Genomic DNA, 13,873 nt, shown 5'->3' with positions numbered 1-13,873 from the left:
TGCTTTGTTGGGCTGGCTAAAACTTTTAGCACTACATTGAGCACTGATGGGGAAAACAGAATTCTTACCTTGTTCCTTGTTATAAGAGAAAACCATTCGGCCCCCCACTATCAGGTTTAATGGTAGCTACAGTATTTTCATATTTTTAAAGAAAAACCTTCAGTAATGGGTTTGAATCCCTCAAATGATTTTTTCTACATTTGGTGGTAATAATTCATTTATTGCTGTGATAAGATACAACTTAACGTCATACATCACAGTAAATACCAGTATAAGTAAGTGGCAGAGATATGTCCATTGATTATTTTCAAAATTCCCCCTTTGACTTCTAAGAAAGGTTTAGATTACTTTTGACTCCAAAGCACTCTACGATTTTCTGCGCTGATTGGATTGTTCATGTAATTCACTTTCTGTCTCAAACAGAGTAATTTCTCGTTTTTTACACCCCCTTACTTCATCTCCACAGTAATCTACACACCTTAATATTCTTTATAGCACCTTTATCTGTTCCTTCTCTGAGTGAGAACACCAGCCCGGCTCCCTCCAGTGGACGCCTGATCAGGTATTCATACCTCAGACTCTCCCCAACACCAGCCTCTTTCTGAGCGTAGGTTTAGCAGGTTTAGCACTGGGCTTCCTGCTGTGAAGAGTTGACCTCCTGAGAGCATGTTCCCCACCCTACCCCATCCCTTTTTAATCTTTTTCTTCGCATAGCACAGGAAATTCAGTACGGTCAACTCTCTCAGCCTCCTGCATCACCCAGTACTTTCAGAGCCTCTGCCCCCTTGACTGCACCAGGCGAGGTTCCCTAGATCGTAGGTGCGGACGCACCTCAGCTCCAGGTGTCTCCGATCAGTCCCCACAGTTGCCAGCTTCAGCGGCTGCTCTGTTACGAGGCTGGATCCGCACACTTGGACTGGACCCCCTCCCCTCTCTGCAATGTTCTGGATCCCCTTTGGTCCAAAATTATTGCTGACTCCTAAAAAGATGGTTTAGTTGGAATAACCGAAGTTTTCTGAGCTCATTCCACTCTTGAAACCCTGGCTTGAGCTTGGACCTGTTCCGCCTTCACAGATTTCTGAGTTCTGATCTTTCTCTCCTTTCAATGATCAAAGTGAAGCCGGATGCCTGCTTATGTGAAATTTTCTTCAGATTTTATTTAGGAATAACATGGCACCTGGAAAACCGCTGGCTCTTCAACTTTATCCTAGGAAAAGAAAAATTAGACTTTCCGGGTCACACCATTGTGGGTCCTCGTGTTGACCCGTGCCAGCTCTGGATCAGAGTCTTCCTTCCACCCCCAGTTCTCCGCACCACCCACGGAAACTGTCTCTGCTTGTGGCCTCTGTCTCCATTTCTGTATGTACTTATAGGAAATGAATCTTGACTCCCTGCGCGTCCTCCTTTCCTTCTCTCCCCAACGTCCATTTCAGGTCACAATGTAGATCACAGCCTTTTTATTATTTGTTTATTTATTTATTTATACACCCCAATCACTGCCCCCTCACAGAGTCCCTCTCCCTATCTCCCATCCCCTTGTCCTCTTTTAACCCCAAATTTGTCCTATCTAAAAGAAATGCAGTGACAAAGATAGAGCAGAGACTGAAGGAATGGCCAACCAATAAATAACTAGCCCAGCTTGAGACCCATGCCATGGGCAAGCACTAATCTATGACACTATTCATGATAATCTGTTATGTTTACAGACAAGAGCCTATTGTAACTGTCCTCTGAGAGGCTCCACCCAGCAGCTGACTGAAACAGATGCAAAGACCCACAGCCAAACGTTGGACAGAACTCGAGGATTTTTTTAAGGCTTCCCTCATCTCCCTGCAGATTCTATCTTCCTGAACTTCCCTGTGGTTTGTCTCTGAGCTTGACTCTTCTTATACTTGTGCAGATTGCCCACCACATACCTCTCCTCAACTACTTCTTCTCTCTCAGTGCTCTTTTTTCTGAAAATGACAGGTGCGCGCACACACACACACACACCTATCTTTCAGAAGATGTGATTTTCACTGTCAGAGCATCTTTTCACAATATACAAGGTAAGTATGAATTTTTCACACAACAAATGACAAAAGCTAAGTCATACTATGGCATTGGCACAGCTGGTTAAGGGCAGGAACAGAGTCTGAAAGCAAGATGTAATTTGATTTGCACCTGAGTCATGAGGACAGAAAGAGGGAAAACCCTTTCTTCTTACTAATCATCTTGTGCTCTTATAATAAATCCTGTCTTATGTAATCAGATATGTTCTACTTGACTTTCAGCTGTGGTTCAGTTGTCATTAGGAAACTTTTCAACATCTATGATCACATGGACAGAGACAGAACTAGTCAGTAGGTCTCAAAACAGCTTAGGGAAATATAAAGAGATAAAGTACCTAGGCTCTGCCCAGAGAAAGGAGGAAGAATTACCTTCTTCTGAGAGTGAAGTTAGCCACAGAAATTCTCTCAAGTTTTCCCAAGCAACCTTGATAGGCAGGCAAAGTAGAACGTTACCAGATGAAAATCATTCTTAATGCCCAACCTACCTCCATATTTCTTAAGTCTGGACAACAAACAAAGTTCTGGACTCACTTTGAGTATCTTGAACTTGTCAAAGCTGTATAGTCATCTTCTAGTTTTGGATCTAGTACTAGAACAAGTTTCCAAAGGCGAGTAGGAACAGGTTCATGAGAAGCAGCGCTGACGTCACCAAGAGCATATGAACACAGGTGCTAGGCCATCGCTAGCATGATGCAGGCTGACTACGAAGGCTGTAGCCCCAGATATCACAGTGTCAGGGATGGAGTCAGCTATGAGATCTGATAACAGCGTCTCCATCACCCCTAGCATTCTGGGTAGTAGTTATGGTATATGGAAAAACAAGACTGTTTCCATCAACCCCATCTTCCTAAAAGCAAAATGTTTCATAAAATCCACTATTAGTTTTATTTTTTTAAACAGATTAACCAGGCCATAGCAGTGCATCTATCTATGTGTTCCTTGTAGGAGTCCCTAACCAGAGGTGGCTCTCCTGTCTCTAACTACCACATGGTTCTACATGGATTAGAAAGGGAAGAAGGGGGCAGCTACTCAGATAGCCAGGCCAGCTGAGCCAGGCCCCGGGGATCAGCATTGTAACAGATGTCTCAAACAGATGGTGTGCAAATCATGTCCGTGTACCCTAGAAACATGAAATCCAGGGGAGAAATGCAAAGTATTTCTGTGCTAGGCTCCTGTCCAAATAAGATGGCATGATGTCAGTCTGTTGAAATTCAGGCTTATAGGAAAGGGCCTTTGTTAAGCATGGGTGAACCGCCACTTGATTTCTCTCACCTTCCATTTCTGTTTTCTGAAATCTCTCTATTAACACACCATGCTTTCATAGAAGAATTTCTGCTATATTAAAATGCACATTAAATTCCCCTTTGAGGAATATATATATATCCACTCCATGCTTCCAACTCCTAGACTTCCATTATTCCCTCCCAATCTTAAATCCTCTTATTTATTTCATTTTCTTTTTGTTTATAACTGAGTCCAACGGGTGTCGCCCACGTGAGCATGGATGCCGGAACATCCACTGGAACATAGGCAACCTACAAGAGGCCACACCCCTCAAGAAAGCTGACCCTCTCCTAGTAGTCACCAACTGCCAATCACTCCTCAGTTAGGGGTGTGGTCTTATCCATTCCTCCTCCATCGGTGTTGGACTATTGGCTTGCTTGATCTTGTGCAGGAAACCACAACCACTGTGAGTTCCTGACAACAGTGATGCTATTCCGTCCAGAAAACAGTTTCCTGGCAGTCTGAGCCAACCTCTGGCGCTTAACATCTTTCTGTCCCCTCTTCCATATGGTTTCCTGAACCTTGGAGGAAGGAGGCCATGGTGAGAGATATATCCCACTATGATTGAGCACTCCATGGTCACCTGTTTCCTGTGCTTTTGGTCATCTGAGTAAGTGAAAAGTATTGCAGACCTTGTGAGAGCATATTTCACACAAGTGAAACATGGTGTCTGACTTTAATTTGTCAACTTGACTGGGTTATGGGATGCTTAGGTAGCTGATTAAATGCTGTTTATGTGCCTTTCTGGAAGCTATTAGCATTTGAGTTGGTGAACAGAATCAAGCAAGTGGATCTCCCCAATACAAATGTCTTGCAAACCACTGAGGGCCTGAATATGACAGAAAAGCAAAGGAAGCTATATTTGTCTTTTCTCAGCCAAACTCCTGTAGCTGGAAGATTAATCCATCCTAAGTTGAGTGTGGTGGCACATGCTCACACTCCCACCTCTCCGGAGGTTGAGACAGGAGAATTACCTTGAGCTCAAGATCAGCTTGGACAACATAGCAAAAATCTCTATCAAATAAAACAATTAACATTTTGGCCTTGGCATTTCTGGTTCTCAGGAGTGCAGATGAGATAGAGTCTAGGCCATCAATTCTCAGGCTTTCTGGTCAGGTCTCTAGGTTGAAACATCTCTAATGGGATGTTTCATGAGCCTCAACCTTACAATATACACCTTCAAAACTAGATATGTATATTATTTTTTGTTTCTCTGGAGACACCCCCCCCCCAGTGTTTCTTCTTTATTCATGTAGAAAAAGAGAAAGAACAAGAGTTTAGAGGAAGTTATAAATAGCAAAGTTAGGTTTCCATGATGTCACCATGGAGGAGGTGAAGAGTAGCCCGGCCATTTTAGCACAGACACTTCGCTCCACAGAGTGACTTATCCCTCAGCTGACACACTGCTGCTGACTTCATGGTGTTGTGGAGGGGCCATGTGCAGATATCAGTGACAGTGTCCTACACATTCAATGAGCAAGTGGCTATTTTCCACACTCTTCCCGGGGGCTGCTGCCCCCACGCTTTTTAAAAATGTACTTCTGAGCTAATCTTCCCCCAGAACTCACATGCAATACCCCTCATTATCACGTGACAAAGCAGATCGCAGCTGTCAGTGACAAGCAGGAGCTCCAGTTAACCTTCTCCTAGAAGCCAATGCCTCTGAGCCCTCTAGAGAACATCTGCTTTTCAGAAACTAGCCATGTAATTGCAAGGATGAGCCAGAGAGATAGATGTCCCAGAGGAAGCCTGATGACACCTCTGCCTTGTTCCTCATCTTCCAGATAGCCAACAGCTTTTCAACATAGCTCATGGAAGGAGACAATTGGAAGGAGCTTGGACCCTTCATGAAAAGAAGTGACTGTCTTGCCTTACAGGGTGCCATGAGTTGTGAAGGGGACACTTGGCTGGGGCTTGCCCAAGGCATAAGGTGAAGAACATGTTAAGGCCGACTCTACAGCAGATGCTTAGGGCACAGACACTCATCTCTTCTTCCATTTAGTGATACCATAGAGTACCCTAATGACCCCCGCCATTGATTCCTTCCAGACCTCAGCCATCATTTAAAGCAAGAATCTGAGTTGGCCTTAGACAAGGGTTCATATAAGAAGTTGAAAAGGATGTTAAAAGTCCCAGGGTCAAAAACAGGCACAAAGAGACTAATTAAAGATCTGAGGCTTTTCATCCCTGAAGAGAGAGAAAGAAAAAAGAAGCAAGAGGAGCAAGATAGGAAAGGTGGAGGCATGAGAGGGATATAGCTCTGTCTGTGTGGCCTCTGAGCTCATCTAAGGCCAAAGTGTTGGAGAGAATTAATAGGAGCCTTGGGCTCAGAGAGACCCCAACTAATTATTAAAGCTGCTCAACTTGAAGGACTGAGCAAATTAATGCATTCCTAAAATTCTCTCTCTGCAAGGCTTCCACACAGAGTCACATGGGTCTGACTGAAACAGCTAAGCACAGGCAGCCCTCTCTAGAGCATTTTATCATTTTTCTCGCTGGGTACAGTCATGCTTTCTTACGACATCTTCATTATATCTCTAGTATATTCCAGAGGTCTGGGGAATGACCATCCTCACAGAAGAAGAAGGAAAAGTCAACGGGAGAAATGAGTTGGAGCATTAGTTAGGTTCCAATCTGTATTCCTGAGACCCCCAGCCTCTCTAAGGAAAAGTCAGTGCAGAAGCAGCTCAGGAATCTGGGCCAGAAAGGAGGGTTAGTTTTCCTTTTATTATATATGTCTACTAGGCTCACCTCAGAACAGTAGATTTACAGTTGACGATAATGCACCCCACTGAGGTCTGCCACACCACTCCATGTGCCTTACTGACCCATCCAGGTTGCCATAATTAAGTATGAATGAGTATTCTGAATATCATTTTCCTTTCTTCATCAAAAGAGCGCTGGTACCAGGTCCCCTTGGCGTCTTTCTTCTTGCACTGAAGTAGAGAGTGCCACAACAATGGACAAGGCTTTCATTTAAGGGGGTGGGGGTGGGGTATGTTCAAGCTGACTACCAAGTATTTCTGGCCAAGAATAAATTCCTCGAAGCACTAGACTGGGTGTGGTGGTGGATGGTATTACTTCCAGCACCCAAAAGGCACAAGTAGGCAAATCTCTGCTTGAGGCCAACCTGGTCTCAGTAAGTTCTAGGCCAGTCAGTGGTAGTCTAGGCTAGTCACTGTCAGTGGCCAGACAGTGAGACAGACAGCAAGATGTTGTCTAAAAATAATAAAACAACACATGAAATAACACAGAGCTTAGATTATTGTATAGCCAAAAGTTTTCAAAATATGTTACTCCTTTTATATGTGTATATGGTGCATCTACAGTATGCATATGCATGTGAGGGCTTAGGGAAAGGGCACCCATGTGTCCTGGAATGCATGTGGGGGGTTAAGAAACAATGCTGAGTGTCAGATCGCATCTTCCACCTTGGCTGAGGCCGTTCATAGCTGTGTATGTCAGACCAGCCGGTTCCCAAGGCTCTGAGGCACTCCTTATCTCCCACTTACCATTGGCTCTTGGAGATCACAGACCGGCACAACAGCATCTGGCATTACTTGGGAGCTGAGGATCTGGACTTCAGTCCTCACCCTGGCACAGCAGGTGCTTTGAAAATCCACCCAGCTATCTTGCCCAGCCCCAAATATCCTTGTCATAGAAATAATCTGAAGAATGTACTTTTGTGCAATTTTTAATTGGATGGTTAAGTTTACATATTTCTAAATGCTGTAATTTAAAGAACATTATAATTGCTTCTATTTTTACATGACTGTTATAATTCCTTGCACAAATGTATACAATGGAATCAAAACATCATGGTATTAAGTAAGATGTCATCATTCTGTTTTCGGAAAAAACTACTTCTCTATCTTTCAGAAGTTGAACATTACTCCCCCACCTGAACTATTTTTTTTTAACTTTTACCCAAGATCTTTATCTTAATGTACTATTTTGATCAAAACCACTTTGTAACCCTATTACACTCACCTCCAATTAAAATGCACCTAAACTTTCACTTTTATTTCCTTTGCCCAGGAATATCTAAGTATTAAAAGAAATCTTTGCAAATGGAATAATTTTTAGAAGCAGTGCACTACAAATGAAAATATGAACACCTTCCACTTAGTAAGAACAAATGCAAACTCATACTCCAGTGCAAGAATTAATGAGATGGGGAACTTTAGTCATTAATTCATGTATCTGCCAATGAGAAATTACTTATTCCTCATATGAAACAGATCAACATAAATTTTATTTCTTCTGTATGTGTGTATATATACATATACACTACACATACATATATGCTATATACATTGAAAATGTTTTACTACAGCAACAAAATTCAGTTCTTTGAATTTCTGATGCCACGTGGCAAAATTCATGTAATTATCTGTAATCAAAAATGCTTTTGCTTTTCTGACGCCTGACAACTTGGTAATGTTCTTCTGCATTTTTAAAGTAGTGCACTGGAAAGTCTGAGTTGCAGAGCCTTATTCTCCAGTTATTTTGAATAATTTGCTTTCCCAGTTTCTGGGAAGCACACCAAGACAGACTCACTCTGACTTTTTAAATGATTCTTAATTATGCTGTAACACATGCATTTAGGGCCACCTTAAAAAAATAAAATAAAAACTATCGCTTTAGAAATGTCAGGAATAAAACCACATGTTTTTTTTTTAAAAATCTGATTAAACATTTGACAAAACAATGCTTTCTGATGAAATGCTTCAATCTTAATTTTTGCTTTAAGTGTATTTTTTCTACTTTAGAGCTGTAGATTTTACTCAATTGTGAAAAATGTCTTTCAAAAATACTCATCAACATTCACTATCAAATTGGCTAAATCAGATACAAGCTCTGTCAGAGAAAAGTTGGCTTTATTTTTCTTCTCAAATAGCTATTTTTAATTCTACAAAACATTGTAAAACTGATCACTAAAAACACAAATCGAGGTGATGTCGATATAGCTGTTGTGTACTTACATATGTTACAGGCGACATCAACATGAGATCAACATGCGCTAACATAAAGCAAAGTCGTGTCTGCTAAGTTTATGTCAATTTGACACACACTAGCCTCATTCAGGAAGAGGGAACCTCAGCTGAGAAAATTTCCACACCATATTGGCCTGTAGGCAAGTCTGTGGAACATTCTCTTGATTGATGATTAGGGTGGGGGGCTCAGTTTCACAGTAGTAGGTGGTGCCACCCCTGGACTGGCTGAGCAAGCCATGGACAGCAGACCAGGGACCAGCATTTCTCCACAGCCTCTGCGTTAGTTCCTCCCTCCAGCTTCTTGCTCTCACTTGCTGCCCTGACTTCCCTCAGTGATAAGATGTTACCAGAAAGTGTTAAGTGACATAAACCCTTTCCTTCCTGAGTTACATTTGTTCATGGTGTTTCATCACAGCAAAACCCTAATGAAGACAAAAGTGTTATGATTTGAATATGCAATGTCCTTCAAAGGCTTGATTTCAGAGGTCATTGAACCTGCTGGACATGGGGCCTGGCTAGCAGACGTAGGGCCCTGGGTTTACAGGTTACAGCTGGACCCTGGCTTGGGCCTGGCTTTTTGCTCCCAGCCATGTGCACCAACATACCTTCTTCACTGTGATAGACTGTGACTTCTCAAACCATGAACCAGACTATGTCATTCCTCTTCTAAGTATTTGCTTGTCAAGTTTACGGTATTAATGGCATGAAAGTAACTAACACACAAGGCAGGTTGCTTCTCCAGCACACTCGTATGCAAGTCTTGAATGCTGTTGGCTGGTTTTCAAGAATAATCTTGTAAGAACTCATGTCAAAATCAAGAATACCACTAAGAACGGAAATGTTCTTTTGGGCTGCTAATCAGTCTACTACCAGCACAGAAGTTTTTGTTTCAATTATGAAGAGATATTAAAAACTTTATATGATAATATATGAGGATAAATGATCATAATTGCATAAACATTTCATGTCATAATTTGGGCAATAGTTTTGACAATCTTATCAAACAATGTACACTAAGTCTGAAGGAATCCTCACGAAAGTGTCTTTGTCTTTGGATTTATCCACTTGATATCTCCAGAAAGCATTATAGTTCCATCTAAAACAGTCATCAAAAGAGAAATGGTGACATCCCACTGCAGTTCTAGCCACTTGGGAACTGAGATGGGGTTATTGCTTGAGGCCAGGAGTTCAAGGTCAGCCTAGGCAACAGAGCAAGATCTGGTCTCAGAATGCATGAGTGAGTAAATAAACAAGCAAACAAAAACCAGCATGGCCAGTCTGTGATGACCTACCTGTTTCTTGTTACTTTCCTTCCTAGTCAAGTATTCAAAATCTACCCTATGTATTAATATCTCTTTTAAGAACAGAAGAAAGTGATTGTATGCTACTCCTTGCAGAAGCCATTTCCCCCTGACTTGATTACTCCTGCCATTTTTTGTTGTCCCAGCTGCCGCTGCACTGCCCCCACAATCTCCCAGGAAAGCAAGGCAATCTTTGCTCAGAATCACTCTAGGGAAGAAGAGGAAGTCTGAAGTAAACATTGTCCCTGTTCCTTTCATTACAATTTCCATACTTCTAAAATCTGAAAATCCCTAAGAGCCCAAAGACCCAATTTCTTGCTCATTAACACTGCACTCGTCTTTAACATGAACAGGAGAAGGAAAAGCCTGAGCCTCTGTTCATTACTAATGAGCAGAAACCTTCTGTTTGCTCCATCTGGGCGTCAGTGTCATGTTAAGGGCCATGTGTTGTACTAAGATCTGAGATAGAAGAAACCCCTCTCTTTAAAAAGAAATAATGTGTTAAAAAAAGTTTATTATGATCCCAGAGTAATTTTCTGTAGATTAATTTTTAGGGAAAGAATACGGAAGAGTTTAAAACAAACTTTCTTAAAGCTAGCCATAACTATCCATGGGAAGCTGCCACATACCCCAGTTTGAACTTCATGAATCTCTTCTGCTCATAAGTAGCCTCACCCAAACCAATCCAACACCTTTTTATCCTTAAGTCATAGGATTTCAGTGCTTGAAGGAGAATTACTGAACATTTCCAAAGAGTGCCTGAGCAAGGAGGCACAGACGGTTCAGCAGGCAGGCTGTGGGCTCAGCATGCAGGAGCTTGTTTCCAGCCTGATGTTAGAGCTACTGCATGGAGTTCCACTGTCAAACACAAAGCTTTCGAAAGGTGCCCGGCCCGTGGTTAGTAAAGCAGGTTCATGGCTACTCCCTATACCCACAGAATTAGTGATGCAAACCATCTTTCTTGAATGAAGCCAGGAGCAAGAACAGAGGCGGTGAAGGTCATCAAAGAGAGGAGGCATCCCTCATCTGAAGGTAGAGTCTGCTGTTCAACTCCACTCTCCTATTGTACAGCTTCCATTTTTCCACCTAGAAATTTATGTGGAATATTTCCATCTTGGTAAGTAATCAACATTCTTAAAACCCATTGTAGACAAATGAAAGAGGTCAATAGAGTCTATCTGGTAGTTAGTTGTTGGTTGCCCATCTGCATCCAAATGCAATATGGTAATACGTTTTTGTATCTGGTGAGAGAATAAAGTCTTTAATCAAAAATTGGGGCTCCTGTTTGACTCCAACTAGCCTTCAGATTCATCTGGCCTTCAAATGCTTAACTTTGCCGAAACAGGTATTAACCATTAACAGGTCCACAGCTGCCCCTGGCATGATTCCTGTGAGTTTATGGTGGACTGCAGGGTTAATCACCCATCCTTTTCAACTTTATGGAACCTGAATGAGCTGTTCTCAGTGACCCCTGTGGAACACCACTGATTTTTCTCAGAACTGTAAATATCATGTATTCCAACCTCTTTTTACAACTGTCAATGACTATTTCTTGAGGGGCTAAGAGCACTTTGGTTTGTAAATGGAAGCCCTGCTGTTCCTGGTTTGTTCTAGAACCTTCTTCAGAACCACATTCTATGGGGATCCAGAAATTTTCTCTTGAAAGAAGTATCTGCTATTCCAGGTTTCAGCTTTTCTTATAATTCATCCCTTAGCCTACAATAAACCCTGAGTTCTTTTACTAGATAGAGACAGTTATATTATTTCAAAATCATGTCTCCAAATTCTCTAGTTTTCCCCACTTCAAGAAATAAACCTTGCTTTTCTGTAGAGTACATCATAAGGCTATATTTAGTAGCTGGTTTACCTGAACAGAATATGATAGTGATTGGCTTGGGGATTTTTCTTTGCTTGCTTTCTAGTTTCTTCATTCTTTTCTGGTCTCACTCTATAGACCAGGATGGCCTAGAACTCACTATGCAAAACAGGCTGGCCTCAAAGGCAACCCTTTCAGCCTTAGACCCCTTAATTCTGTGATTACAGGTGTGAGTCACCATTCCAGCACAATGGTGAGGTTTGAGACTAGATCATAGGTACCTGGGCTTGTTTCTAGCTCTGTGTGTGTGCGCCTATGTGTATACATGGGTATACACACACACACACACACACACTCTGCTATAGATAAAACCCAAGATTTGGTGGATTCAAGGCAAGCTACTCTACCAACTGAATTATATTCCCAAGCCTCTCTTGATATGCTCTTTAGGAAGGGAGAAATTATGGGGACATTTCAGTTCTGCAGAGAGACCGACCAATGAATAGAGGGACTGAGATGCCCAGCCAAGAGTCAAGGGTGAGGGCATGGCTTTTCAACCCCAGCCAGTATATCAGATGGCTCTAGACCCGTTTGACATCTTGGCTTCAAGGACGTACTAATAACCACCAACTACACTACTCCAGAATTCCTGACCCATAGACCCTGTGGGATAAGAAAGAATACGGTTTCAATATGCAAAATGTGGTTCCAGTCTCTTTAGGAGCAATTGGTAATTAAGGTGGATGGAAATAAAATAACAGAGAAATGGCACTCATTTCCCCCATTCATCACCTTTTCATATTCTTAGTTTAGCAAGGCAATAAGGCAGAGTATATTCCCCCATAGCTGTGACACCCCTCCAAGCACAGTGTATCCCCCATAGACATGATGCCCCTCCAAGAAGAGTGTATCCCCCATAGACATGAATGCCCCTCCAAGCAGAGTGTATCCTCCATAGACATGATGCCCCTCCAAGCAGAGTGTATCCCCCATAGACATGATGCCCCTCCAAGTATATGCAGAGGCATTATTAACCTCTGGGTGTGTATCCAGGTGACAGTATCTCACCTGGAACGCGCATTCATTTCAAATTAAACTCAACACACTCCCAATTTGTGAGATACCTCTTGACATACACAATCAGGAACCAGGATCTTCCAGAAAGCATCTTCTGGCTCCCACACCGAGGACACACTCCCAGAGTGGGGATGGTAAGATTCTCTGTTCTCCCTCCCCTACCTACTCTCTGGCTTTTATTTCAGAATTGTGTTCTTTAGCCCCTGATGAGGTGTCTCAGTGTCAACACCCCACCAGTTGATCTTGAAACTCTTGCATAAATCAAGGTGACACTCCAGTTCCATAATAAATGAGGGAAGCAGCAGAAGCTTCTCAACAGCCAAGACATCAGACAGTCACTGCTGAGGCCATGGCTGGAGAGCCACACCCACACCCTTGGCTGAGAACCTCAGTTCCTCTATTCATAGGTCTCTATTCAGAACTGAGATGTCCCCATTCTCCTGCCTTTCCTAAAGAATACATCGAAGGGGTTTGACCATGAAATTCAGTTATGGAGTAGCTTGCCTTGCATGCACCAACCTTAGATTCTATCTACAGCAGCACATGGAGCAGGAATCCCCGATTTCTAGTTTTCAGAATCACTTGAGACTTCCAACAGGCTCTGATGATGGCATCTCAACATGCACAGGGGTCCTGGTGACTGCATGCCTGTCTACATTAATGGCTTAAATGTTTATTTCAGAACAGTATCCACTTGCAAATGTAAGTCTTTTGTCTGTGTGGAGGTGCCAGCCCTTCACAGTGTGAGTCTTGCTGGGAAAGGAGTGTGAGAATGTGCATTTTGAGGTGTGTGGGAAGGGGAAATGTCTAGAAGTGAAAGGATTTGCATTTACTTCTCCTTTGTGACCAGGGCGATGCTCCTAACACCATCTTAATGGCCCCTACCTCAATCCCAATTTCAAAAAGCCCTCAAGAGAGAAAAATTTCAAAAGACAAATCTGTTTCTCCCGTCTGACACTTGGCCTGACCTGAGGGATCCTGGGAACACAAAGTAGCATGATTCTGCAGAGGCATTAAAAAGACTGACCGACCCTACAATGAGGAGCCGAAGCATGGTTACCTTGTAGCTTGCATATTTATTGAACAAATCCTACTAAAATAGCTAAAATACATTGGGTACTTATGAGAGGACCACATTACAAAAGCCTGCATTTTCAGCAGGGCACAACTGTAACTCTACGTAAATGCCACAAATGTACAATATCGGTTCCTTGCTCTATTTACATAGCTGATATATCTACCCTAACAGAGGTGGGGGTAGGGAGAATGCACAAGAAACTCAGGCCAGAGGGGAAGCGAGAGAGAGAGAGAGAGAGAGAGAGAGAGAGAGAGAGAGAGAGAGAGAGA

Source organism: Grammomys surdaster, unplaced genomic scaffold (assembly GCF_004785775.1).
Source record: "Grammomys surdaster isolate TR1022 unplaced genomic scaffold, NIH_TR_1.0 135, whole genome shotgun sequence".
In the NCBI taxonomy this organism is placed as follows: Eukaryota; Metazoa; Chordata; class Mammalia; order Rodentia; family Muridae; genus Grammomys; species Grammomys surdaster.
Note: the sequence above shows the minus strand (reverse complement) of the source record.